Source organism: Callorhinus ursinus, unplaced genomic scaffold (genome assembly GCF_003265705.2).
Source record: "Callorhinus ursinus isolate GAN/ISIS: 27379988/994484 unplaced genomic scaffold, GSC_fseal_2.0 scaffold23, whole genome shotgun sequence".
In the NCBI taxonomy this organism is placed as follows: domain Eukaryota; kingdom Metazoa; phylum Chordata; class Mammalia; order Carnivora; family Otariidae; genus Callorhinus; species Callorhinus ursinus.
In genome coordinates, this window is record NW_027397085.1 from 1,600,624 (window position 1) to 1,625,221 (window position 24,598).

General features: G+C 46.7%; 1 protein-coding gene and 1 non-coding gene across 13 annotated transcripts in view; both read left to right on the top strand.

Moving 5' to 3' along the window:
- The window catches only part of LHFPL2 (LHFPL tetraspan subfamily member 2), a 154,587-nt gene that overhangs the window by 2,231 nt on the left and 127,758 nt on the right, over nucleotides 1-24,598 (top strand). For 9 of the 12 annotated variants that reach the window (XR_012382013.1, XR_012382012.1, XM_073905287.1 and 6 more), the window contains exon 2: nucleotides 12,932-13,006. The exons of 2 other annotated variants lie outside the window; for them this stretch is intronic. The gene's annotated coding sequence lies outside the window, so the exon portion shown is untranslated. Of the gene's footprint in view, nucleotides 1-10,144; nucleotides 10,319-12,931; nucleotides 13,007-24,598 lie in introns of those variants that run through there. One more of the 12 variants, XM_073905288.1, reaches the window with a different exon arrangement.
- Nucleotides 11,157-11,260, top strand: LOC112839725 (U6 spliceosomal RNA). The gene has a single exon (XR_003212278.1). It is a non-coding gene; the product is annotated as a U6 spliceosomal RNA (small nuclear RNA).

Consider the following 24,598-nt stretch of genomic DNA (forward strand, 5'->3'; position numbering starts at 1 on the left):
ATTGATGGCACCTGCCTACAAAGATGTGTGGACTGATGAATTAAAAGAGATTTCACTGCATATAGTGGACAGGGCAGGAAGGAAAATTCCATAGCGGAAGACAGAAAAACAACATACAGAAAAGTACGAAGTCCTTTTTAATGAACATTGTGTACAGATTCTCAACTTCTTTATTGCAAAGAATTGACAAAATAGGAAGCGAAAATATAGGAGACCCAAATTGGTGCTGTTGAGTTCCCAGAGGTGCCACTTACTATCTGAACTTTGGACAAGTTATTTAATTTCTCTCAGCCTTGGTTTCTGTGTCTGTAACTCGGTGGCAGTAAGAGTTCAAGTCAAAGACTAACCTTGAAGATTAACTAGGATTACTTTTGTATAGGACTTGGGGTGGTGTCTCGTGCTGAGTGCTCAGAAAATGTTAATGTTGGTTGTCAAATATTTCAAATGCCCTGGAAAAAGCAGTGCCATTCAAAGAGTCGGAATGCATACCTGATTGAAAGTGAGCTGTGGTTGCTTGAGGCAGACCCTGAGTTGAGGCTGTCCCCCTGCCTCTGGCAGCCCACAGACAGAAATACTTGATCTTTCTAGAACTTACATGCTGCATCCTTTTGGCCCATTCTGGTCAGCCTTCTCTGGGACTCCAGTTCTAGGGAGCGTGTAGTACAGGCTCCATGTGGCTCCGAGGGCAACAGCGCAGGTGTGGCTTGCAATTCCAGGCCTCACTGACCCTGTGATGGCAGGTTCTCAGGTTTCCAGTCCCATGAAAGTAAATATCCAAATTTTGTTTGGGGTGGGGGGAACAAAAGAACTTTAGTGGTTGGACAAAGTGCATGCCTCTTGGGGAATCCTAAAGGCAACATTTTACTCAATGCTTACTGCTCTTGGAAAGATACAAGCAATAAGTAAATATCTAATCTCCAGAATTTTTTCCGAAAAGCAACTTTAAAGTATACTTTGGGGTTAATGATACACTGCCCAGTTTTTATTAAGGTGGTACCTAACACAAAGTGAACAAAAGGCATTCTTAGCCAAACACTATTTCTTGAGCAGGGGAATTATGCTGTATATGGCTCTTATAATTGCGGAGGACTGCCTCTTTGCTCATTCGTCCTTTTTTTTATTCTGTCATTCAGCAAATACCTATGAACCCTGTCCCATGGGCTAGGCTCTGCTCTGGCCTCTGGTAACACAGCAAGAACCAAGAGCAGGCCTCTTCTCTCACAGAGTACACATTCTAGTTGGCGAAGCAAACTGTGCGAAGGACCTCCATAAACCCAGGAAGCTCCTTTTTTTGCTTTAGAAGAGCTTGTGCTGGGAGAGCAGAGTGCTGGCTGGGTGTGCTTCCCTCCCACAAGCCTGCCTGCTCCGAGGGAGTGATCTGACCGCGGGTGGTGACAGGGGCTGCCAGTCCTGTGGGTTCTCTGTAGGGATAGGGAGAAAGAGGGGGCTCTTCTTTTCCCCATGCTTTATAAAAGGCTGTGTCCAGTTTGCGTAGTGGGTGAGTAGAACCAGCAGCCACATGCCATGAAGACAGTTTTTTTTTTTTCCCTCAGAGGTGAGATTTCTCAGCCTTAGAAAGGCAAAGAAGGAATTAAAGGTCAGTTTTGATCATCAGCTTATAAAACCCAGATGTGTCCAGGGAAGAATCTGGTGTGGCACTTGAAACACTTCTCGCTCTCACGCTGTATAAGGCATAAAGAAAGGTGGATACTTGGCTCCTCATGTACCTTCTAGGTTTTCTTTTTCATCACTTTTAAAATAACATACATTATGCAATAATAATTGCATGTTTGGAATCTAGGAGGCTTGCAAAGGTGTAAGGCAGTCAGGGCTCTGATAGTTGTGTGGACTGGAGGCAAGGTTGTGTAGGGAAGGCCCTGAGGGTGCTGGGGTTGGGTGCTGAGCTGAAGAAGCTGAACCTCATCTCCAAAACTGGCTAAATGATGGAGAATTTGCAGCAGGTAATTGACTTGCTTTATTGTGCTTTAGAAAGAACTTGGTGGCCGTGACGTGGGCTGGGTGACAAGGAGACCAAAATGGGGACAGAAAGTGAGTTGGGAGGCTAGTGCAGGAATCCGTGAGGGACTTGGAGAAGGAGAAGGGGAGAGAAAGGGGGAGGCCAGGAGAGACTGGTCACACTTCCTTGGTCATCTTTTGGGTGTGGGCACTTAGTGAGACAGAGTCCAGGGTGACCAGTCATAGCACCATTCGCTGAGGTAAGCAGCTGTGGGGATCCTCAGTTTGAGAAGACGGTGAGGACTAATGAGCTCAGTTGAATCCCGGACTGCACTGTGAGCCTTCCAGGGAGAGAAGCCCAGCAGAGAGCTAGAGACACAGGCAGGAACAAAGGTCTGGAGCTAGAGATGAAAGAGGGAGTTATTTTTATAGTAGTGGCAAGTGGTTGCCTGGTTGGTTGAGATTTACTAAATAGTGCTCAGGGTAAGAGTTAATTGGTGTCCTTGTAACTGAATTTTCCCCTTTTATCCCTTCAACAGGCCTAACTGGGGATAGTCAAGCCCCTGACCTTGGCCTTAAATGACCAGTCTCTTACTGGTATTATTTTACAGATATGGTGGATCTGTTTATATTATTTTGACCTGACATCATTGAGAGGAATATATGTAGAAGGGCTCTGAACATATTTAATAGCTAGGATATATAACTGATGAAATTGATTACCACCCCCCAACACACACACACACACACACACACGCACGCACCCCAAAATTCATCCGTGGAAACTCTGATCCCCAGTGCGCAAGTACCTGGAGGTGGGGTTTGGGAGGTGATTAGGTTTGGATGAGGTCGTGAGGGTGGAGTTCCCATGATGGGATTAGTGTCCTTAGGAGATGAGAAAGGGAGACCAGAGCCCGCCGCAGAGAGAAGGCTGCCATCTGCAAACCTGGAAGAGGATTCTCACCAGCAACCAAACCTGACAGTGCCTTGATCTTGGACTCAAAACCTCTAGAACAGTGAGAAAGAAATGCTGTTTAAGTCACCCAGTCTATGGTATTTTGTTATAGCAGCTCGAACTGGCTATTGTACAGGTGTGTGTTGTATTTCAGAAAATTTAAGATGACCTTTACTTGCTGAGGAAGTAAAGTAGTTTTGTGTGCATCTATAAAATACCAAGTACAGTTAAAGAGGTATGTTACCTGCATGTTTTCTTAGTTAAACTGTAATACCTTCAGCTAGGTCAAGAGCAAGTACCCAACTATGACTTTGAGACTTGCCGGGTAAGAAAGGAGAACCTCACTGTATTTTGACTTTTCCTCCTGTGGGTTTGTTCTGATTTGGATTTAATCCCACATTTGTTGATTAAGTGGTGTTTTGGAGACTATTTAAAAAATATTTTAGTCAAAATTAAGTAAGACTTCTGAGGTGTTGGGTGAATTTTTGAGGTTCCATTTAGGACAGTGCAGCCTAACTAGCTTTTAAGCTCTGCACATGGTTTCTACCGAATTCTGTAGTCAGTTATGGTATTTGAATGAAGAATGTTGAGGGTTTCAGCGGGTCCATAGCAAATAATGTGTAACACCTCAAGGTGACATTAGCGATAAAAGCTGTTCTTGTGTCTTCTGTATGGACAGAGAGTAGTTCACGAGGTGTCACCAGGTTTCCTGGCTTTTGGCCACTTCAGGGTAATACATTGGGGATTTGCAGCCCAGGCTAGTGTATGAAGCTAGGATGTTATAACGGTAAATATGGGGCCTTTAAAAAAAAGCACTCCCAGGGCAGGGCGCCTGGGTGGCTCAGTCGGTTGAGCGTCTGCCTTCGGCTCAGGTCATGATCCCAGGGTCCTGGGATCGAGCCCCATGTTGGGCTCCTGGCTCAGCGGGGAGCCTGCTTCTCCCTCTCCCTCTGCCTCTCCCCCTGCTCATGCTCTCTGCTCTCTCTCTGTATCTCTGTCTCAAATGAAAATAAATAAATAAACAAACAAATACATAAATAAAGCACTCCCTGTTTGTGGAACTAAGGATATTCTGGTGTGGGCTGAATATCTCTCATCCTACAAGTGCACAGACTTGCAGGGATCCCTGGATGGCTGGACAGGAGCTGCACACATGTTTGTGGTTCCCAGGTCTCTATTACCAATTGCTCCCCTACACCCTTTCTCCCAACACTAATTTTCTCCCCTTAGAGAGACCTCTGTGTGAGGATGCGGTGAGAAGGCAGCCATCTACAAGACAGGACGGAGGCTCCGAATCTGTAGGTGCCTTGAGAACGTGTACTGGGAAAATTAACTTATGTTTTCATGTCCACGAAAAAGAGGCTTATCTGCCTTTTTTTATGAAGTTACCGTATGGCCCTCGAGGGCTCTTGCTGTTAATTTGAATTTCATTCATTCGTGGAATAATTAAAAGTGTGCAAAATAGACCCCAGTGAATGCTTGTTAAATTGCAGGCATGCTATCTGATTTGTGCACAGTGTGAGTGCCCTTACTGCTGTGGATCTAGGGTAAGACCAGAGGGGGTTACGGGCCATTGTCAGGCTGTGGAACCAGCAGGGACACCTCCCCTCACCCTTGCTTGCTTAACTGGGTTGCCGTTGAAGGGGAAAGCTGGTAGCCATAGACAGACTGGAAGGATGGAGACTAAACTTTTAACTCTTCATGTTGGGCTAGTGTGATTTCAAGTGACTAGTTATTTTCTTTATTTTCCTATTTTTCAGATTTTCTGTAAATAGCATGTTACTTTTAAAATCAGAGCAAAACAATTGGTGGGTTTGTGTGTGTGTGTGCAAACGGTTTTGGCCACAACACTGTACATCTCCTTAAATCTGTGGTGCATCCATTATAAAGCAGGTTTCTGCTTTAAAAGAGAATTGCAATTCCTATTTGTTGTAAACATAGTTGCTCATAATGGGAGGCTGGAAATACAACCAGGATTGGGAGCTGTGACCCACAGCCAGAGTGGGGCAGCTTCCTCTGAACTATAGGCAAGAACCCACTCCTTACCCTATATTTTCTATGTTTTCATAAACATGTGAATGTGATTTGAGAGGTATTTCACTTTTATAGCTAAGCGTATAAATGTCTTTCTGATTGGTAAGAACTCTTGAATTAAATCTGTTAAGTACTCATTTAAATATGTACTATACTGATATGTTAGGTTTCTTTCTTGGTAAAAATTGTTTCACTGTTCATTAGAACCCAAACCAGCAGTGAGATCTTAAAAATCCCTTTAGCAGCAACCTCTCCACATGCCTGGAAAATTAGAGGGGCTCTTTTTCCTCTACTGATTCTATTGTTCAGCATTTTCTTTCTTTCCACACTGAGCTGTGTTGTCAAGGGCACCTGGAGTTCAAGCTTCCTTTCTCCTGGGGCAGGCTGCAGTTGGGCTGAATTTCACATGTTGTTTTCCAGTTTTCAGGCAGTTAGCCAGTTGTTTAAGGATGGTTGTAACTGTGTGGACAGTAGCTTCATTTAATGCTTAGGTAAGTGGTGCATGGCATACACTTATTCAGAGCAAATTAACCTCTTAAGATTTTAAAACTTTCTTTTTTCTGTTGCCCATAGAGACCAAATTTTCTGAAATTAAAAATAATGGATTGGATAGTCTGGGAACTGCAAACTTACCAGTAAGCAGTCTTTTTGTCTTCATAAATGACTACTACTTGTGTATTCAATATAGACTTAAGAAAAACATGGGTCACAACTTTAAAAACAGTCTAAAATCCCATCCAATTTTTTAAATGGCTGTCTAGATGATCCTACATAGAGAAGTATGTCTAAACAGATACTTATACTCTGTCATTTGCTCATTTTTGTAGTAGTCCTTTCAAGGTTCTTCTGTATTGGGAGCTCATCATTTGCCAACCTAATTACTAATTCTGCATGGATTTATGCTGTTCTGTGTAGCATAGTGCACTGGCTTAAACAGGTGACCGTAGGTCTTTTTGATCTGAATCCTTTCGGTAAATGAGTGTGCTTAGGTTGTCTGGTCTGCGTATGTGTTTTTTCCAGTTTGTGCTGAGGTCTATTTTTTTCTCTATTAGTAAAGAAAGGGCAGCATCAAAGGGAGCTAAGCCGATATGTGGAATGTTTTTAACTATAACCCGAAGCCTAAAAGAGCTGTAGCCAGGGAAAGAGGCCACACTTAATTATAAGAACCCAAGTGGTGGTGGTGATGAAAAAGTGTGACAGGCTGTGTATTCACCTGTGTGGACAGGTGGCTGGGGGACTGGTGAGGATAGTCTGATGAGCTTTGTTGCAGATGGACCGCTGCTTCCCTTGGTCCGGAAACTGGACTCATGGACCCTAAGACGACGTGAGCTTTCTTGGCAGCTACTTTAGTCAACACAACTGGCATGTTTTTAAAACATTTTAAAATGAGAAGCGCCAGGTTAGATTTCCTCTTGCTTATATGTGTGTGTGAGTTTTTTAAAAAATTTTGACCATGGGACTTCCCGTCAAAATGTCCAGATAATTTTGAATTCTGACCTGGTCATCTGTCATGTCAGCCATCCCTCAGGCTGCGTGTTGTGTTCCTCGACACATTCTGCTCATCAGTCATGGAAGTTCTTTGAGTTACTTACTGGTGCCGCGCTGTTAAGCCTCCCCTTGTCATTCTTCCGAGTCCTCTTAGTAACCAGGGGTGTGTCAGCCTTTGTAGGCAGCCAGAGAGTTGAGGGTTGGAGTCTGTGCCAACGAACAAAGGAAGCTAATCATACTTGTGACCTTGCCCTCATTAACACTGTGTTGGAACCAAGAGAGCCAGCGTTCCATGGTATTGTTTGACTTTGGATTGTCTCTATTGATTTATGGTCATGGGGTCCGTATTTCAGCCTTCTAAGGAATATAAGAGCGAGGTGAGAATGTAGGAGATTATCAGTACCTATTGCCTTTTTCTAACTCTGTAAAAGTTGGGCTTTGAATTATCAGCTAGTTTTGTACCCTCCTGATGGTAATTTGGTCCCAGAACTAACCAAGACTGACAAGAGTGTGAGGGAAGAAGGCCTCTGAGAGTCTGGAGCATTTGTGGGTAAGCTGATGACCTGGGTGTTCCACAGGTGGGCGTAAAAGTCTCACATTGGCACACTCAAACTTCAGTGTGCACAAGAATTACCTGGATCTTGTTACAATGCAGATTCTGCTTCAGTAGGCCTGGGATTCTGTATTTCTACAAGTTTCCTGCCACACTGAGGCTGGTGGTTCTGTGGAAAACACTTTGAGTAGCCAGCCTTACACAAAGCTGGGACATGAATAAGACTATGAACTAGTCAGCTGGAGGCTGAAACCTGTAAAGTCTGACAACCAGGAGGCACCTGTGGAGTCTGACTTTGGAATGGTTGCCTGCCATTTAGGGCTGGTCTCTGTTGGGATGAGACTGAGGGCCCTCAGCCTTGTCACTTCCATTAGGGTCTGTAATGACCACCAGGAGCAGCTGTGTAGTGTTAACCTTTAGTCCTTAGGGCAGGGAGGTTCTAGAGGGTCTTTTTAGGTGGGATATGATAAACCTAAATGGCAGGGTTTTTTTTGCTAAGTTTTAGTTAAATTGATTTCCTCAATACAATGGTGACTGTACTCCATAATTTAATTTCATTTATTTTTTAAAGACTTATTTATTTATCCAAGAGAGAGCACGAGAGAAAGCAAGCACGCACGTGTCCATGCCCATGTGTGCCCACACATTGGGACAGGGGCAAAGGGAGAGAATCTTCAAGCAGACTCCCTGCTGAGTGTGGAGCCCTTGACAGGACTTGATCTCACCACCCATGAGATCATGACCTGAGCAGGAACCAAGAGTCAGCTGCTTAACAGACTGAGCCACTCAGTGCCCCTATACTTCATAATTTTAACTAGATAAAGAAGGCTCTAACTAGGGGTCCCTGGGTGGCTCAGTTGGTTAAGCGTCTGCCTTCGGCTCAGGTCATGATCCCAGGGTCCTGGGATGGAGCCCCACATCGGGCTCCCTGCTTGGTGGGGAGTCTGCCTCTCCCTCTGGCACGAAGCCTGCTTCTAATGTAGTTTAGGCACAGACCCCTCCTCTGAGGTTTTGACTTTATAAGACTGGAGAGGGTTCTGGGGATCTGTATTTTTTTAAACAAAGCTTCTAGGTAGTTCTTATGGTCCGACAGGTTCTAGAAACACCAATGTAGAGAAACATTGATTTAGAAACCCATCTATCTGAACCTACAGTGTTGACCATGTCTGAGGGACGCCCTTACATGTTCTTTTCTTGGCCTCTTGGGTACTGGTTTCTGTCCCCATGGAATCACTTTAATTTTTATCTTGACACATGCTTTCATTCTTACAGAGAGGCTCTTATCTTGGATGGGACCAAATCAGAGTCCTTTTTCAACAATGTAAGACATCAGTTCTGTGAAGCTGTTATTTTTAGGAAGGTTTTATAGACACTGACTATTAAGTGCTTTTGGGCATTCTTGGAAATACTGGGCTCTAAGCTTTGGACCTCTATGGAGAAGTCTAAGGAATGTCCTGCAGCTGACTTTTCCCACACCCTCTCCCACTTTGGTTTAGACAGACAGCTGGGGATAATGAGTGTCCCCTTTCTAAGTAGAATGCTGACTAGAAATGGATGAGGAAGGGCCCCTCATCCTCCACAGACCAGTTTGGTTCTGATCCAGATGAACTGACAGATTGAGGAGTTGGGCTTTCCATACCCTTATATCAACATTGACCTTCCTCTCTACAAATGCAGGGTCCATCTCAGCCCCACCCCAGATACCAAGTCAGTTTAGGAAGCAGATATAGTAGGAAATGGCTTGTGTGTTGGTTGGTATTGGAGGGGTGGAGAAAGGGCTTCTTCCCTGGTGATTCTGACACATTTCCATCAGAAGCTACAGTAGAAGCAGGCTTTATGCCAGAGATCTGTGGTTATTTGAACCTTTATGATTAGTGATTTCTTGACTGGTACACCTGTAATATCTGGCAGGGAGATCCCTGTAGGGGTGGTGTTAACGATGGTCATGAGATGAAGAAGATTCCTGCTATGTCTCAAATTATGTATGACAGCATCGAAGTCCTCAGGAACTGCTGAGTGGGAGTCACAAACTGATCTATTAAAAATTAAAAAATAAGGTGAATTCACTTAACTGTTGTGCCTAAAATTCTATCATTAGAGAAATTTGGGTGAAAAACTCTAAACCTCTTCTTCAACATGTAAACATCTATAAGACAGAGAATACATTTCTTATTTATACATTCACAGGAATAATTTCGTAAAATGCTTCTCAAAAGCGGTTAGCTAAGATCAGGGTATGAAGATAGTGGACTCTGACTTGATGGGGTGAAGTGTGGGTCCTGGACAAGGAGAGCAGTGCCGCAGGGGATAGCTAGAGACAGCAGGTATGTGGGGCAGCTCACCAGGAGCCAGGGCGAGCTGGGAGGGCACTGGGCAGAACTGGTTCTTGTTCACTGTGTGTGTGCGCATACGCATGCTGTGTTATAGGGACTCAGAGAGTCTTCACGATGTGTGTGGCATATTTCACATATACTTGACCAGTTGTAATGAAAAGCCAGGCGATTTATATAAGAAAATTAAGATTAAACATCGTAAATGTAGTTGGGATTATTTTGCTCTTTTTAAAAAGTCTGTTTAGTTTTGAGAGAAAAGCTTGGGAAATGATTCAGTTTCTGTATCTGCTTAACAGGTGAACTTGGCCAGTGGGAGAGACCTTCGTCTATGTAGAGGCTTTTTCCCAGTCCATTTTGAGAAGGGCTTGACTCTTCTGAGACCCCATGCCACCTAGAAAGTGTGCATTAGTGCCTGCTTCCTCTCCCTCATTTGCAAAGAATAGTTTATAGCTGGTGGCTGAACTCTGAACTTGGACATCCTATTACCACAGCCAAAGCTTGTTTGAGTGGTACAGTGTGTTTTTAGAATAGTATGATGATGGGTTAGGAGATTACGTTTGCCCCTGCTGGCTGAGTAAGCCTGAACTGATAAGAGAAGTGATACAGAAGTACATCCCAGGGACCAGAACTCTGGAAACTTTTAGGAAGACCAACCCACACCCTCACTGATGGCCATTTCTTGCCCCTGCTACCCTCAGAGTCCCTGCTCTGTCTTTAGATTGGGCTTAGTGTCCCTAATTGCAAGATTCACAAGATGTTCCTTCATGCTCTTGGGCAAGGTCTTGAGATAAAACACACAGAAAATGAATCCATTCTATTACAGATCAAATACTTTTGTCTTCAAGGGGTACTGGTTTCCTGGTACCCAGGAAAGGTGGGAACACACAGTCTGTGAATGTTGGAAAGCATTGAGAACCGTCTATACTGCCTCCTGTGGTGTGACCATGAGCTTGCTCTGTGACCTTGGGCAAGTCATTTTACCTGTTTGGGCTAGAGAAGGTAAGGGGATGAATCGAGGCCTGATTATTCTTATTCTAGGTGAGTCTGTATGTCTGTGTGTTCAGTCATTTATTCAACACAAGCTTATTGAGCCCCTCAGGGAGCTGACAGTCTGGTAGGGGAGATCGCAGAACAGTCGTTACCTTTCTTGTGGGTAGTGAGGTGTGCAGTGCAGGGTGGAGAGGCCACGTGGGATGTGTAAGAGACCTTTAGAAGGTGTGGGCACCACATGCCCAGAGCAGGTGAAGAGGCTGGAGAGCTGGGGTGTGCGGGCTTAAGGTGCAGTCTAGGGAAGGCGCTAGGGATTTCTGGAGCATTGCTTGTGCCCCTGGTCCACATGTGTTTGCTTGACCTGCTAGGAGATCCTGTAGCTTAGTCATCCTCGCTGTGGCGTGGCCAAGAGGGGCAGACTCTGGAAGCTGAGTGTGGTTGGGGCATGCAGTGTATCACCATGATCCGAATACTGTTTTTATGTTTTGGACTCCATTTTTCCCCTTTTGTAAAGAAAAGCAAGAAACATAAGAATGTGAGGATTTGCCAGCTCCTTACAGAAATATACTTTTTTGTTGGGGGGGAGGGGCAATCTCTTCTTTCTTAGAGAGAGAAGATAGATATTCAAAGAGAGAGGCAGCTGAATTGAGCTATTCTCAACCCCGAATTACTTGATGCTCCTGGGCCTTGGCATCTCTGTAACCACAGAGGGTGCTCCACACTCCAGGAAGAAACTTGACCCTCTCATAAAACCACACGGAGCTTTCTGGATGGCCCGTTTCTTTTCTCGAGTGGTCAGATTTTATATCTAGGTGGGAGGAGAGGCATTGTCTGAGAGGAGAAATGTGTGCTCGCTTCGGCGGCTCACACACTAGAATTGGCACGATGCAGAGATTGGCCCGACCCTGGCGCAAGGATGACAGACAAATTTGTGAAGCATTCCATATTTAAAAATGAATGAATGAGGGGTGCCCGGCTGGCCCAGTTGGAAGTGCGTGCGACTCTTGATCTTGGGGTCGTGAGTTTGAGCCTCATGTTGGGTGCAGACATTACTTAAAAATAAAAAATCTTAAAAAAAATAAAAATGAATGAATGAATAAATGAATAAGAAAGGGAAGTGTGCGTCCACTTTCCTGAAGCTGGAGTTCCCTTTGCCTGCCCCGAAGCAATTGAGCCTGCAGAAGGGGATGTGGCATTTCTTGGGGAAATGAAATCCTCCTGCAGCGGTGGTCCCTGGGCTCTCTACCCGTCCGGCTGCAGGGCTAGGAGGGATTCGGAGCATCAACAAGGTCGTGCATTTTCTTGTAAACAAAAATGGATGTCATAGGGAGTAGGCTAGGCCAGCTCTTCCCTACCCTGTACTCTCCCCCACCCCCGCTCCTGGCACTGCCCCCATTTAGTGCTTACTGCCTTTAGGGAGCATCTGGGTCACCTGGAGGGCTTTTAATAACACACATGGCTGGGCTCCACCCTCAGAGATTCTGAGTTGCTAGATCTGGGGTGGGCTGAGAATTTGTATTTCTAACACATTTCCAATTGCTGATGCTGCTGCTCTGGGGACCACACTTTGAGAGCCACAGTGACACCAGGCACTCCTCGACCTTCTGGAGGGTGTGTTGGGACAGGCAGGCTCCGGTCCCAGTGGGGTGTCTGCCTGTGGGGAATTGCCCAGTGCTGGAGGAGCCAGTAATGGGGAAGCAGTGGTTCCCTGGAGTGCCAGAGGGGCCCCAGACCTAGAGCCTTCTCTCTTCACGCAGAGCAGGCACGTGGCATTTGGGGTAGCTGAGTTGGACTGTCATTACCTCCTTCTAATACCATCTTTTCTGTGGTGCTCCTGGACCGTGCTGCTCTCCTCTGTGAGACCCTTCATAGGCTTGCCAGTGGCCTTAAGGTAAAGTCCAAACCCTCCTAAAATGGCGGCAAGGCCTTTTGTGATTCCTTCCCTTTATAGCTTCGTGTCTTGCCAGTTTTCCTCTCAGCCCCGGGAATACGCCGGTGGTCATTAACCCCTTTCTTGGGTGGACTTACTATATTCTTCTTGCTTCCAGGGCATCCCATTTTGCTGGTGCCTCTGCCTGGCAGGCTATTTGCTGGTCCTCTTAGTCCGGCCAACTCCTGCTTGTCAGACCTCGGCTTGGCCATCACTGGCTCTGGCGAGGTTCCTTTGACCCCTCTGGGACCAGCTAGGGCTTCTGTAAAGGCTTCACATCACCTTGTATTTTTCTCACTCGGCTCCTGTCAGCTGCATCAGGGTCCTGATACTGCTTATTTCTTTCTCTGTCTCTCTGGATTGTAAGCTCCCAGAGGGCAGCGAACCCATCCCATGTTCAGTCATGTGACTTTCGGCTGCTTGTTCTGTGGCATGGTTGTTCTGTGAGAAGGATACTGCAGGGGAGGAAACCGAGGCAAAGGTAGGTGAAGTATCTGGCTTCCGGTTACCCTGTCACTGAGTTCCAACACTGGGATTCTAACCCGTCTCCCTGACCCAACCCCTCCCCCACCACCAGACTTTCTGCTTTGAGACCAAGGAGACCTAGGCATGGTCCGCAGGTCTTTCCTGGGAGCATTAAAAGACTGCTTGTTCCAAATAAACAAAAAGGGCCCTTTCCTGTTGTTTTTCAGGTCAACTGGGAAGCAGACTCTTGAATTCACAGCTGGCTTGCGGTTTTTGCCTCTTGTTAAAGAGCACGCAGACAGGTAAGGACCCGCTCAGGCTCAGGTGGGGTGTAGACAAACTAGCCATGGTGATGCGCTCTGATAACCACCCAAAGTTCTCATTCGTTAAAAAGAAAATCCTTATATGTAGGGCGACATTTCCTGTAAGAAAGCTATGAAGTGGTCCCCTGCCCCTGCTGGGAATTGCGGGGCAAAGGTGTTTCTTGGCTGGCTTTCTCCTGGGCGTTGCTGGTCTTCTCATTACCAACATTCTTTTCTTTGAGTGGGGTTCCCTTCTCCGATCCATGTGAGTTGGTCCTTTAGGATTCTTTTTCCTCATTTAAGACCAAGCCCAAATTTCATATGTTAGTTATCAGACTGTTTCAGCGGGAGGCTTTTTGGAGCCTAGCCTTTCCCCTGGCTTTACAGCAGAACCAATCACTGCCTCTCTGCTCACACTGCACACTTGCTTGCTGGGTGAGCTGGACGTATGTGTTCGTGCACAACTTTTCCCTCTAGTCTGTGAGTTCCTTTGCATGTTTCCTGGCCTGGAACAGACTTTCAATAAAAGAACAGATATGTCTGGCGAAAAAAAAAGAGAAAACCCTCGTAAGCTCCCCGAAGGCATGGTGACAAAAAAATCAAAATGTATTTCTAAACCAATTAAATGATTTGTAGAGTGCCTTTTTGGGTTAATTCTCTGCCTCTTTGCTCATATTTCCATGCATAATTAAGAGTTTACCGGCAGGGGCGCCTGGGTGGCTCAGTTGGTTCAGGGACTGCCTTCGGCTCAGGTCATGATCCTGGAGTCCAGGGATCGAGTCCCACATCGGGCTCCCTGCTCAGCGGGGAGTCAGCTTCTCCCTCTGACCCTCTTCCCTCTCGTGCTATCTCTCATTCTCTCTCTCTCTCAAATAAATAAATAAAATCTTTAAAAAAAAAAAAAAGAGTTACCGTCATAAGACAATAGGAGTTTAGACTCCTACTCCTAATGAAAAGGATAAGAAGTCAGGCGTTTTCGTGTCATTGTCTTTCTATGGAGTAATAAGTGGTGCTAGGTCATGGAGCACTAATGTGCTAAATGACAGCCTGGGGCCATGAGCAGCCAGCCCTCTTGGCTGCCCTGGGGGAGACCATTGTCAACCAGACCCCCGGAGCCCTGGTCAGCCCTAGGATTGATCATGTGTCTAAATGTGTAGGCAGTAAGGGAGCAAACAATAGACTTGCCCAATTTACAACCTAGAGGAAATAAAAATATTTCTGAGTGGTTTGAGCATTTGTTTTAAAACACAGTTGAGGTTTAAATAAGGTTAGCAATAAGCTTTTAAATTAGTGCCCCTCAGTCTTCCCCAAACTTCTGGGTACGTTGGGTTCTTTGAGATGTGGGCTGAGTGGCTTGATGCCATTTTGCTTCATCCTTTGGGTTGGGAGTAGCAACCCCCAGGCTGCTGGTTCACTGGATATTGAAACCAGCATGGGACCTGGGTCTTCACAGGGGAGAATTTATGGCCTTGAGTCTTTGCTTTTGCCTTCCTCTCCTGCCTTCTCCATGAACACTACTCATTGTTTGGTCTTTCCAGCTGCTTTGGTTAGGTGTGTGCAGCACTGAAGCAAAGAGAAAGGAGTTGTCTTCTGGTTCCTGCATTCCTAGTAGAGGTCCTGGCCAGCAAGTCCCACGTAAAAGCAATCAAATAACTGTGGTTTCTTTTACCTGGTGCCGAGCGCCAGTTATACAGCTACGTCTGAGAATTTAGTGAAAGACAAGGCAGTACAAGAAATTTGACTCTCAGCTGACCCTATTCATGTTCTCAAAATTTCCTAGGGCTTTGGGTAGAGTGAGGAATTGAGCTTTGCCCAGGAATTTCCAGTCTCCATGGAAGCCAGTTTGTCTATCATACTTGAAAAATAAGTTAAGGAAATTAGTTGCAGTTTAAAAGCCCAGATGTTAAGATATGAGTGAGTTTTAGCTCTTTAGTAGGTTTTGGAATTTGAGATAGTATTGCCTATTGTGTGTTGCACTGTTCCTGCAGAAGCCGAATGCAAGGTGGTGGCTGTGTGTCTGGTCTTTACACCGCCAAATACATGGGGAGTGCTTACCAGTTGGCAAGAATTAGCAGCTTATTGAGCTTCTAGGAGATATTTGATTCTCAGAGCGACTCCTGGTTTACAATACAAGTCTAATCTAGTTAGAAAACAAATGAGGTAGGTCAAGTCATCAAGTTCCTGATATGGTCCTCTTCCATTCGGGACACTCACACACAGGTATGCATTCAGACACACTTCACTAGCATTCTCTAGTTGCATCTTGACTACCCCACATCATTCTCATTAGCCCAAGAAGTGATACAGCTCCTGAATTTTCTTAGAGCTTCTGAACTTTGTGTTTGGGGTAGGAGGGGGTTCTTCTTTCATGAAATGTTTGCTGTTTCTAAAGATGGGCCTGCTGGTGCCTCAGCAGTAGAATTTGTATATCAGGGTGTGCGCGCGTGTGCGTGTGTGTTTAATGTAGCTGTTTTGGAGTGTTGGCCTTGATCCAAAGGTACTGTCCAGCATGGGCCCCTTGTGTCCAGGGTAGACATCTGGGAGCCATCAGAGCAAAGGCAACGAGCGGACACAGCAACTCTGCCTCTGGCCTCAGACTCCAGTGTTGTTAGCATACTGGTCTCTGACTGACCATGTCCTTTCTTGTTGAAATGGCAGGGAACCCAGACTGCAGCTCGTTACAGATACACACAGAACATAAATGGCCCATCTCCCCTCAGGTGTCTTTGGTTTTTTGTTGTTGTTTTGTTTTGTTTTCAGGTGAAGCTTTTATCTTTCCGTCTTCTTAAAGGAGAAACAAAGTCTCCAAAACAGACTTCCAAGTTTCATTTGCAAAGCCGCACCCAGGAATTAACATCTCTGGGAAGAGTTTGCTGTTTTTCCATGTCCAGGTCACAGTGCATCATTTAGGAGCCCCTTTGTCCTTTGATCAGGTTGCTTGTCAGCTGTGATTTGTTGGCTGGTTTGTCTTATCCACTATAGGAGTTTGTTGTTGATTTCAAAGATAACTTATAAGTACTTGTTTCCAGGAAAACTTGCTTATAAACAGAAGCTCTTGGACTTCTCCTTTATGAAGAGACTGTTGTTTTGATCACTCTCATGTCCTCTTCAAGAAATGGTTGTTTCCTGTTCCTTCACATCTTTTTACCTGAGTTGGAAGGAGGCCGTCGGATAACTAGTTAATAAAAGTAACTTTCCCAAATAGGCAAAAGAGAGTGAAAGAGTTTCCTCTTTCATCTCTTTTGATGATGAAGAGTAAATACTCTGCATTTTAAATGGTTTCTTTTCTCTCGAAAGCATTTCTTACATGGAGCAGTTTCTGAGGCTTCAGGAATCCTGTTCTCTCAGGTCCTTTCTTCAAAGCTGGAGGAAGCCCTGCTTGGCTCCCTTCAGACCACCTCCACTGATGCTTCTCTCTCCTCTCCTTTCTGTCCTGACGGCCACACCTGGTGCTCACCTCCCTGCCCCCCCCCCCCCCCCCCCCCCCCCCCCCCGCTCCACCGCCTGCCTGGGGTTGCTGCAGGGTGTCCTTCTCCCCTTCATGGGCCGCAAACTGGAAAAGAAAACAAATAACGGAGCTCCCACTGCAGCCCAGCAGGCTGGGGGGAATAGTCCTCATTCTCCTTGTTCTTGGGTTCAAAGTGCACTTCACATTTTATGGGGGTGATCAGCCCTCCCAAGGTGCTGGTTTGAGGGGGCTGTGTGTGAGCCTGGTGGACCACTGACCATGCTGACATCTTCCTTTTGCCTTCGCCTTTCTGGCTGAGTTGACGTTAGTGCTCTGAGCGAGAAGGGGCTGCTGCCACTTTGAGCGGAGCTCCGGGCAGGGGTGGAGAAACATCTGATCTTGTTCAAAGGGGCTGTCTCTGAAGCATGAAGATTGAACTGATCGTGACCCCACCGTGGGGGACAGAGAAGCACCCTCTGGAGAACGGGCCTGTCAATTACTAATCCCATTGGCTTCTGGGTCTTCAGGGTCTTATATCCGTTTAAAAGAGAGAGAATTGGGGTTGGAGGTAATAAAATAGGCCTTAAATTAGTGGGGCAGGGGGTCATTTCATCTAATTTTGTGGTTGTTACTGAGGAATAAAAGGCAGAGGAGCTAATTTCATTAGCCCCTTTGAGGTCTTTATCATGGTGAGATGGCACTTGGGGATGGAGCAGGGCCTTGTCGGCGCCGGCCTTTTCCCTGCCAGGGGCCTCACGGCTGCATTTCCGTGACACCAGGGCAGGGCTGGGGGGAGGCACAGTCACCATCCCGGGCACCATGGCCAGGAACATAGTTTCTCCTGCTCTGTGGCGAGAGTTAGTGACTTAAAGCAGTTGATCTGTGCCCCAGCATACCTCTCTGCCAGTTACTCAGGAGCTTGGCATTCACAGTGAAAAGAAAGGGATCCGCCAGACAAGAGAGCTCCTTTAGAATCAGGATTGTCGTGTCTTTTACTTCTGAGGAAGGCTGGCCAGTCCCCTGTCGACGTGATTTATTTGGGGCATGATGGTCATCACGTTCCTTTGAGCTGAGCAGTGTTCAAAGTGTTAAATCTTGGGAGGGGGGGAGTTGGCAGGAAAGCGAGAGCTGTACCTTCTATTTGCTTAGTGCTGTTCTGTTCCTAGCATATGTTCATGTCTCCTGCTTCCTAGAGCCCTGCTCGGGAGGCACGTATTCCTACCCACGTGGACAGAGAGTAACGTGGAGAAAGGTTCTGGGACTTGTTCTTGGTCTCCCAGGAGGGCGGCAGGGGAGCTGGGATTCGATCCTGGACTTTTAACTTGCAAATTAGGTTCTCTGTGATCATTATTGAAGAGACAGAGGAGAGAGAAGGAGGAGGAGAATGACAAAGATTCTTCCAAGAGCCGGAAGAGAAAAGCAGTGGTTAATAGATAGTTCTCTGCACCAGCCGCCAGCTGGCACCATTCCCCAAGGCAGCCTGGTTTCTTTCTGAAGGGGAGCCAAGTGACCAGGGTGGGCAGGGCAAGGAGGATGGGGAGGGTGATTTGTATATCTGACATAGTCATAAAGCATTGAGTCACTTCTGGAATGCCCGTGCATATGATAAGGAAGGACAGTGACATCAAGTGTCCACACCACTGCTGCTTGCTTGTTTATTTCTGGGGCCCAGCTCTTCCCATGTCCATCTTCATTCATACTCTTACTGTCTCATGTCTGATTGCTTTCTTCTCTTCCACTTCTGCCTCTCTACTGCGTACATTTCTGCCTAATATTTATGAACTTAGCTCTGAGAAACAGAAAACTTCTATTAAAATGTTCTAACAAAAACCTTATCCACTGTGGAGTGCATTTAATCATAGATTCAGTGTGTAGAGTTCTAATCAAAATCTATTCCCCCCCTTGATTCAGGAGCTGATATTTCTCCCTATAAAGTGATAATGGAAACTGGAGGCATCTCCCTTTCTGGTAGATGTGGTGCTCTTGGGAACTCCCTGAAAGTAAAACTCCAGCCAAGGGTTTTCCTGAAATGTTACCTGAGGGTGATTTTTTGGGGGTGGGGTGGGGGGAGTCTCCCTTGGTTCCCTAATGCATCTCCACCTTCTGTTCAAGAATCTTTGCCCTGTAGTCCTTAGAGGCAGGGGTCCTCTTGCCTTGGCCATGTGCTGTTCCTTCCCTTCATTATAGCAGCTAATCAGAAGTTGGCCGAACTTCAGTGCCTCTTAAAAGCTTTTCTCCCTGGCTGTGTCCAGGAAGTTGAAGTGCAGTGTCAGAAATGATGTGAGTTGATGAAGAAGAAATAAACAAACCCAGGCAACATGCGAGGAAGCCCTGGCAGCCTTGCTCCTGTTTTTCTGTAGTTTTGATCTGAAGGAACCAGATTTCCTCTGTGTGGAAGGAATGGGACTGTGAGGGTCCTGTGCCAAGGAGCCTGAGATGTGCATGCCAGTAGGCCTTCTAGTGGAGGGCTCCACGTAGTTGAATCCACTCTGGGGTGAAAACGAGTCATTTGTGCTTGGCAGAATGAAGATAAGTCACACGTCTGCAGCCTGAGCTATATGTACGTAAAAATAGCATCTGTTCAGGGAAGCGGAACATTCCAGAATGCTTCAGTCCCCTCTTGGCAGTAGAAGCAGAATAGGAGAGCTGGAAGGGACTTAAAAGAGCTTGTCCAAGTCCTTTGATTTCAGTTAAAGACAGCAAATGACTTGTCCAAAACCCATGGTGGCAGGGGCCCTTGTCTGTCGTGCCCATTCAGCTTTATAACTCTGGTCCCTGGCACGGAGTAGGTGCTTACTATGCACTTGGTAGGTGAATGAATGATATAGTGAAGATAGGACTTCTGACTCCTAGTCCAGTGCTCTCTGAGGTATTTTTACAGGCTGAAAAAAGTGTAAGAAGTGGTGCCAAGTAGCTTGTATGTAGATTATTGTGATTACACGCAGATTAGAAAATCCAGACATGGCGAGATTAAGCGGATTGCTTCAAGTTGGTGGTGAAGTCGAGGGGAAGACAGGCCTTCTGAGGCGTGGGGGGTGGGTGGGAGGAAGGACTGCCATATTGTGTGTGCGAGTGGTGCCCTGTGGAGGGGTGAACGCCCCCCCCAACCTCCCTGGAGGAATCCAGACACCTGTGGAACAAACAGGCTTGAAGTGGCCCCTCCACCCACGAACAGTACCCATAGCTGGGTACCCACCCTTCTGTGGCCCGGGGCCTTCATTTCCAGGGGGCCGTGCTCCTTGGGACTCATGGAACTTTTCAGTCTGTTGTGGACGTGCATGTGTACAAGATGGCGTGGGTGAGACCGGGGGCACGGCAGTGATAGGAGGAGGACTCGCTTCTCTGTACTGACAGACGCCGTGAGCCAGCCCATCAGGGTGGCTGCCACTGCCCCAGCCCATTTTGCAAACTGCCGCGCTGGCTTCTGTCACTGGCTGCAAGCGGGGAAGCCAGGTGAGAAGCCCACAGTGGTTAGCCGTGCCGCTGCTTTCAGGCCCGTAAGGAAAGGCAGTGCTGCTCCTTTCCCTCCCTGTGAACTTCCCAGCTAACTCACAAAAAAACATTGACCATTACACGGAGTTTTAAAATTTAGAATAGCTACAGGAGGTTAATTCAAGATTAGAAGTTGCCAAAGCGGGGGCGCCTGGCTGGCTCAGTTGGTAAAGCACGCAAACTCTTGATCTCGGAGTTGTGAGTTGGAACCCCATGTTGGGGGCAGGGTTTACTTAAAAAAAAAAAAAAATTCTAAAAGTTCCCCAAGAGAATTTGTAAGGTCAAGAAGTTTTGTTTAAATTCACAAATACTGAGTGAGGTCAAGTTATTGTTTGCCGCTTGGTGAGTTTCATCTACCCCATGAACCTGGTCCATCTACCCATCCCCCCCTGCCCTCCTAGCCTGGATGAATGTGTACGTGTCTCTTTAAATTGACCTTTGGGCTTCACCACGTGGCCTTGAGATCCCGGGTGAGTGTGCTTCCTCTGGAACCCTGGGCAACTGACCACTTTGCTGTGGAGTTTTCTGTGCCACCTCAGGGAGAGAGAACACTGTTCTTTCTGGAAATTCTTCCTGCCTGATGGCCCTTTCACTGGTCCACCTGATTTTGCTGATAGGGACTTCATACGGTGTCTCCTCGCTTCTCTCCAGGAGATGTGCAGCAGACATCCCATCTCCCGGGGGGGTCATGAGACAAGCTGTAGTCTAACCCTGATTGATGACTACAGAAAGAATCAGCTGGGGTAGTGGCTTCTGTTCCATATTAAAGAACACAGGCCTTATTGATCTAGAGCTGGCAGGCATGCTGCAGACCAGAGGTGGGTCTGACCCGGTCTCCATAGCAGGACGAAGAATGATTACCATTGGCTAGATTATTAGAGCTTGAATAAAAAGAGCAAGCTCCATTTTGCACGGTGGCATTAATCCTCACTTTGTTTTTAATGGTGAAAATCAGGCTTTGGGGAGTGATTTTGTGGTAGTGTCCCCAGTCTGGTTTTTGAACTTCTCATGTGGGCTGTTGTTCGGCACAGATGGAGTTATTTGTGGGCCTGTCCTCATGTGCGGTGCCCGCATGGGGCTTTGCAAGTGAATGGGAAATGTTTTACTTGAACTGAAAATAATCTGTGTGCAAAACCATGCAAATTAGAAACAAATTCAATTTTTAATACTACATGTATGTCGACAAAAACAGCTTATTTGGAATATCCAGTTTCTTGAAATCATCTACATGTGGGGAATACCTGATTATTCTCTTCAGGATTCTTAAAAGTACAAGCAAACTTGCGGTGGGAAGCCTGACTCCCCAGCTGTGAGCCCTGAGGATTTACGAAGGGTGATTTAGAAAGCAAACCGTTTAGTGGAACAGTGTGGTGGCATTGCCTGTTCATGAAGGCACACTTTTTATTTCTTTACTTACTTTATTGCAGGTGGCATAGTTTCATTTCAGTAGTTCTCTTTATCTTTTTTAAAGCAATCTCTGGGGGTCTGTAACCACAGTGGCAGAAAGGAAGTTAATGGAGGTTTATATAAGTAGCGTTCATGTTTACAAAATTAAATGCTCAAATGTGATGGAATTTTGTATTCATGGGATTCTAACTCGTTTATACAAGTTTAGTGTTAATAAGTTAGAAGACTGGTTCATATTCATGATTTTCTTATAGTATATACACTCATTGATTACTCCCCAAAGAAGGTATAAATCATGTAAGTCTAGCTTTATAGAGAGTAGGAGTGTAAGAATCAGTCTGTAGTTTTTTTGCAAGTATCTTGCTCTTGGTTTTACAATCCAGAGAACTTTAAAATTCCAAGTCGTTAATGTGCCCTGTCTTTTCTTCCATTTATTCCTTCTGTGTGTTTTCTAGCTGATCACTTCCCCTGCTGTGCTCTTTCCCAGAAACCAGGATTAAATCTCTGATCTCCACCCCAGTTTAATCAAACCCCTGTAACGCCTGACCCCTAGGATCTTCATGAGAGGACTGAGTTTTTCCTCCAGTCTGGCCAGGTCCCAAGGATGTCTTGGTCCTTGTCTTCGGGTCCTTACAACTGGAGCCCAGTCGTACCTAACAAGCAGCCCCGCTCACTCTAAAACTAAGGAGCATGCATTTTCTATAGCCTAAAAATGTTAATGATTAAATACACAGGATTGGATTTTGTTTGCTGATTATGCAGTCTGTTTAAGTATCTTCCTAATTGATAAACACTAGAGAGCTATTATGTATCAGGCTCTTGGGAGAAGAGAATGTTTGGGCGACAGCCCTTTCCAGCCGCATTTTAGTGCTGGGGCCGGTCCCGGGCCGGGGCTGGACTGAGTCAGTGTTTGGGCGGGTTTTGTGGTGGGGAGGGCCTAGCCTTGCGTCAAGGAGGCTTGGGGTTCCAGTCTCTGCTCTCCCCACCCAGGCTCTGTGACCTTAGGCAAGTTACTAATCTTCCTAGGGCTTAGCTTCCTTCTCTCTAAAAGGGGGATAATCATACCCACTTCTGGAATTGTTGAGAGAATTAACTGAGACGACCTAGGTGAGGCATACCTAGTAGGTGGTGATCGTAACTGCTACCACAATAGGAGCCAGTCGGCCTGAGTAATCCAGTAGTTTCTGAAAGTTTCTTATGAATTGTCGCCCCCCCTCCCCTGAGGTGCTCAGAGCATGTTTGTAGCTGATGTTGTTTTGAGGGCCTGTCCTTGCCTCCTCAACACGGGTGCCGCTGTTTCCGTATCAGAGCCTGCTGGGGACGGAGTTTCCTGGCGCTCGGGGCCGGTGTTCGCCCTTTGTCTGCAGCACACAGCTTCTGGACACGGGCATGTCCCAGGGCTTCCTTTGCCTTTAGGATCAAACGAATTCTAGAGCGAGTGTGTATTTGACAGGAGGTAAAATTAATAGTCATTTAGAAATGAAATTAGCCCTGTGGCAGATTTGTTTGCGAGTCCGTGTTTGTGGGGAGGGATGCCTACCCAAGTGTGGGCCATGCCCAGTGGCCATCTGCTCTGTGGGACAGCTCAGATTCAACCTCCTGGGGTAAAATGTTAGCTGGGAAGGCAGATGCAAAGCCAAAAATTGTATAGAAAGTGTTTATGTTTGTCTTGGGAGAATGGCAACACATCGCACACCATTAACGGGCCTGGCCCGCTAATAGTCTGCTGCTGCCGTTCGCACCAGGCCGGCGATGTAATTTATTTCACTGAGGGGTTTGTGGTTTTGTGTGCCATGTAGTGGTGGCATTGGAACCTTGTTGTAAGAGGAAAATAGCAATTAATGTTTGAAATGGGAAGTAGCGGGTGCCTGGGTGGCTCAGTTGGTTAAGCGACTGCCTTCGGTTCAGGTCATGATCCTGGAGTCCCGGGATCGAGTCCCGCCTCGGGCTCCCTGCTCGGCGGGGAGTCTGCTTCTCCCTCTGACCTTCCTCCCTCTCATGCTCTCTCTCTACCATTCTCTCTCTCTCTCTCTCTCTCTCTCTCAATAAATAAATAAAAATCTTTAAAAAAAAATGGAATAGGTAGTAGCTTTACAAATATGTGGTACAAGAGGCCCAATAAAAATGACGATCAGGAGCTCCCCAAAGGCGAGCATAAGAGTTTATAAATGGTGTTTTCTGTCCCTGGACAGCTTCTGATCTGTAAGTAGAAGGCGGAGTAGGACTGCCACAAACAGAGCAGGGCGTGTGAGAGCCAGCGGCCGCGGGAGAGACAGGTATCTGTGCTGTTTGAGCGACAGGTGGCAGAGGGCGAGGCTGTGATCGGCCAGCCTGGGCCACGTCTGCGTTCCTGCTGCCATGGTCCTGCTGGGGGATGACAGACCGACAGGACCCTCCCATAGTGCACAGGTGCCAGGACTGAGAGAGCGGCTGTGAACCCGAAGCAGGGTCAGCATTTCAGCTCGGATGGGAGCCACTGAGTATTGGACCCTTGAACGTTTGTTTCCGTGTTTGTGTGCGGTGTTCCTGGATGACTGGGTCATCTAAATTAAAAGGAGCTCTTAAAAATGCAGTGCAAGAATGGTTTCCTGAGAATCAGGATTTTCAGACTCAGGAGAACGTTTTTTAAAATTGAGGTAATCCAGTGGGGCCACTGCATGTGTGCATTTAGCTCCTAGGAAGTCAGCTGTCCATGCGTGGTTCAAAAGCACAGAGGGAGGGCTCGTGAGGGCTCCACCATGGGTCTGCCCAACAGTCTGCTCTAGTAGAGTGTGTGCCTTCCAGCAGGGCTGCCCAGTCTTGGGGCTCCTGACATTTTGTGGGGGATAGTTCTTTGTTGTGGGGCTGTGCTGGGCAGCGTAGGATGCTGAGCCGCGTCCCTACCACTCCCGCCCCCAGACGTTGCCAGACGTGCTGGGGCGGGGAGGGCCTGCCGGTCTTCACCTGAGAACCACTGCTGTAGACTGAGAGAGCTCGGAGGTGCTTTCCGTGGGTGGTTCCCTCCGGTGATCCCGGGTCAAGGTCCTCTCACACATCCTCTTGCCTTTGTGAGGATGATGAGTGAGTAAGAGAAAACAAAATAGCGAGTGTAAAGTGCAGGGGATGACCCAGAGGCGCGGAGTAGAAAGCATTAGGGATTTACTTCTCAAGGGAAGGCAGCCTCAGTGAAATCTCTCTGGGAAGTTTCTAAAGGCCGAAGCCTTAGAGAGAAGAGTGATTGGTCCAGTTACACGAATCTCTGCCTT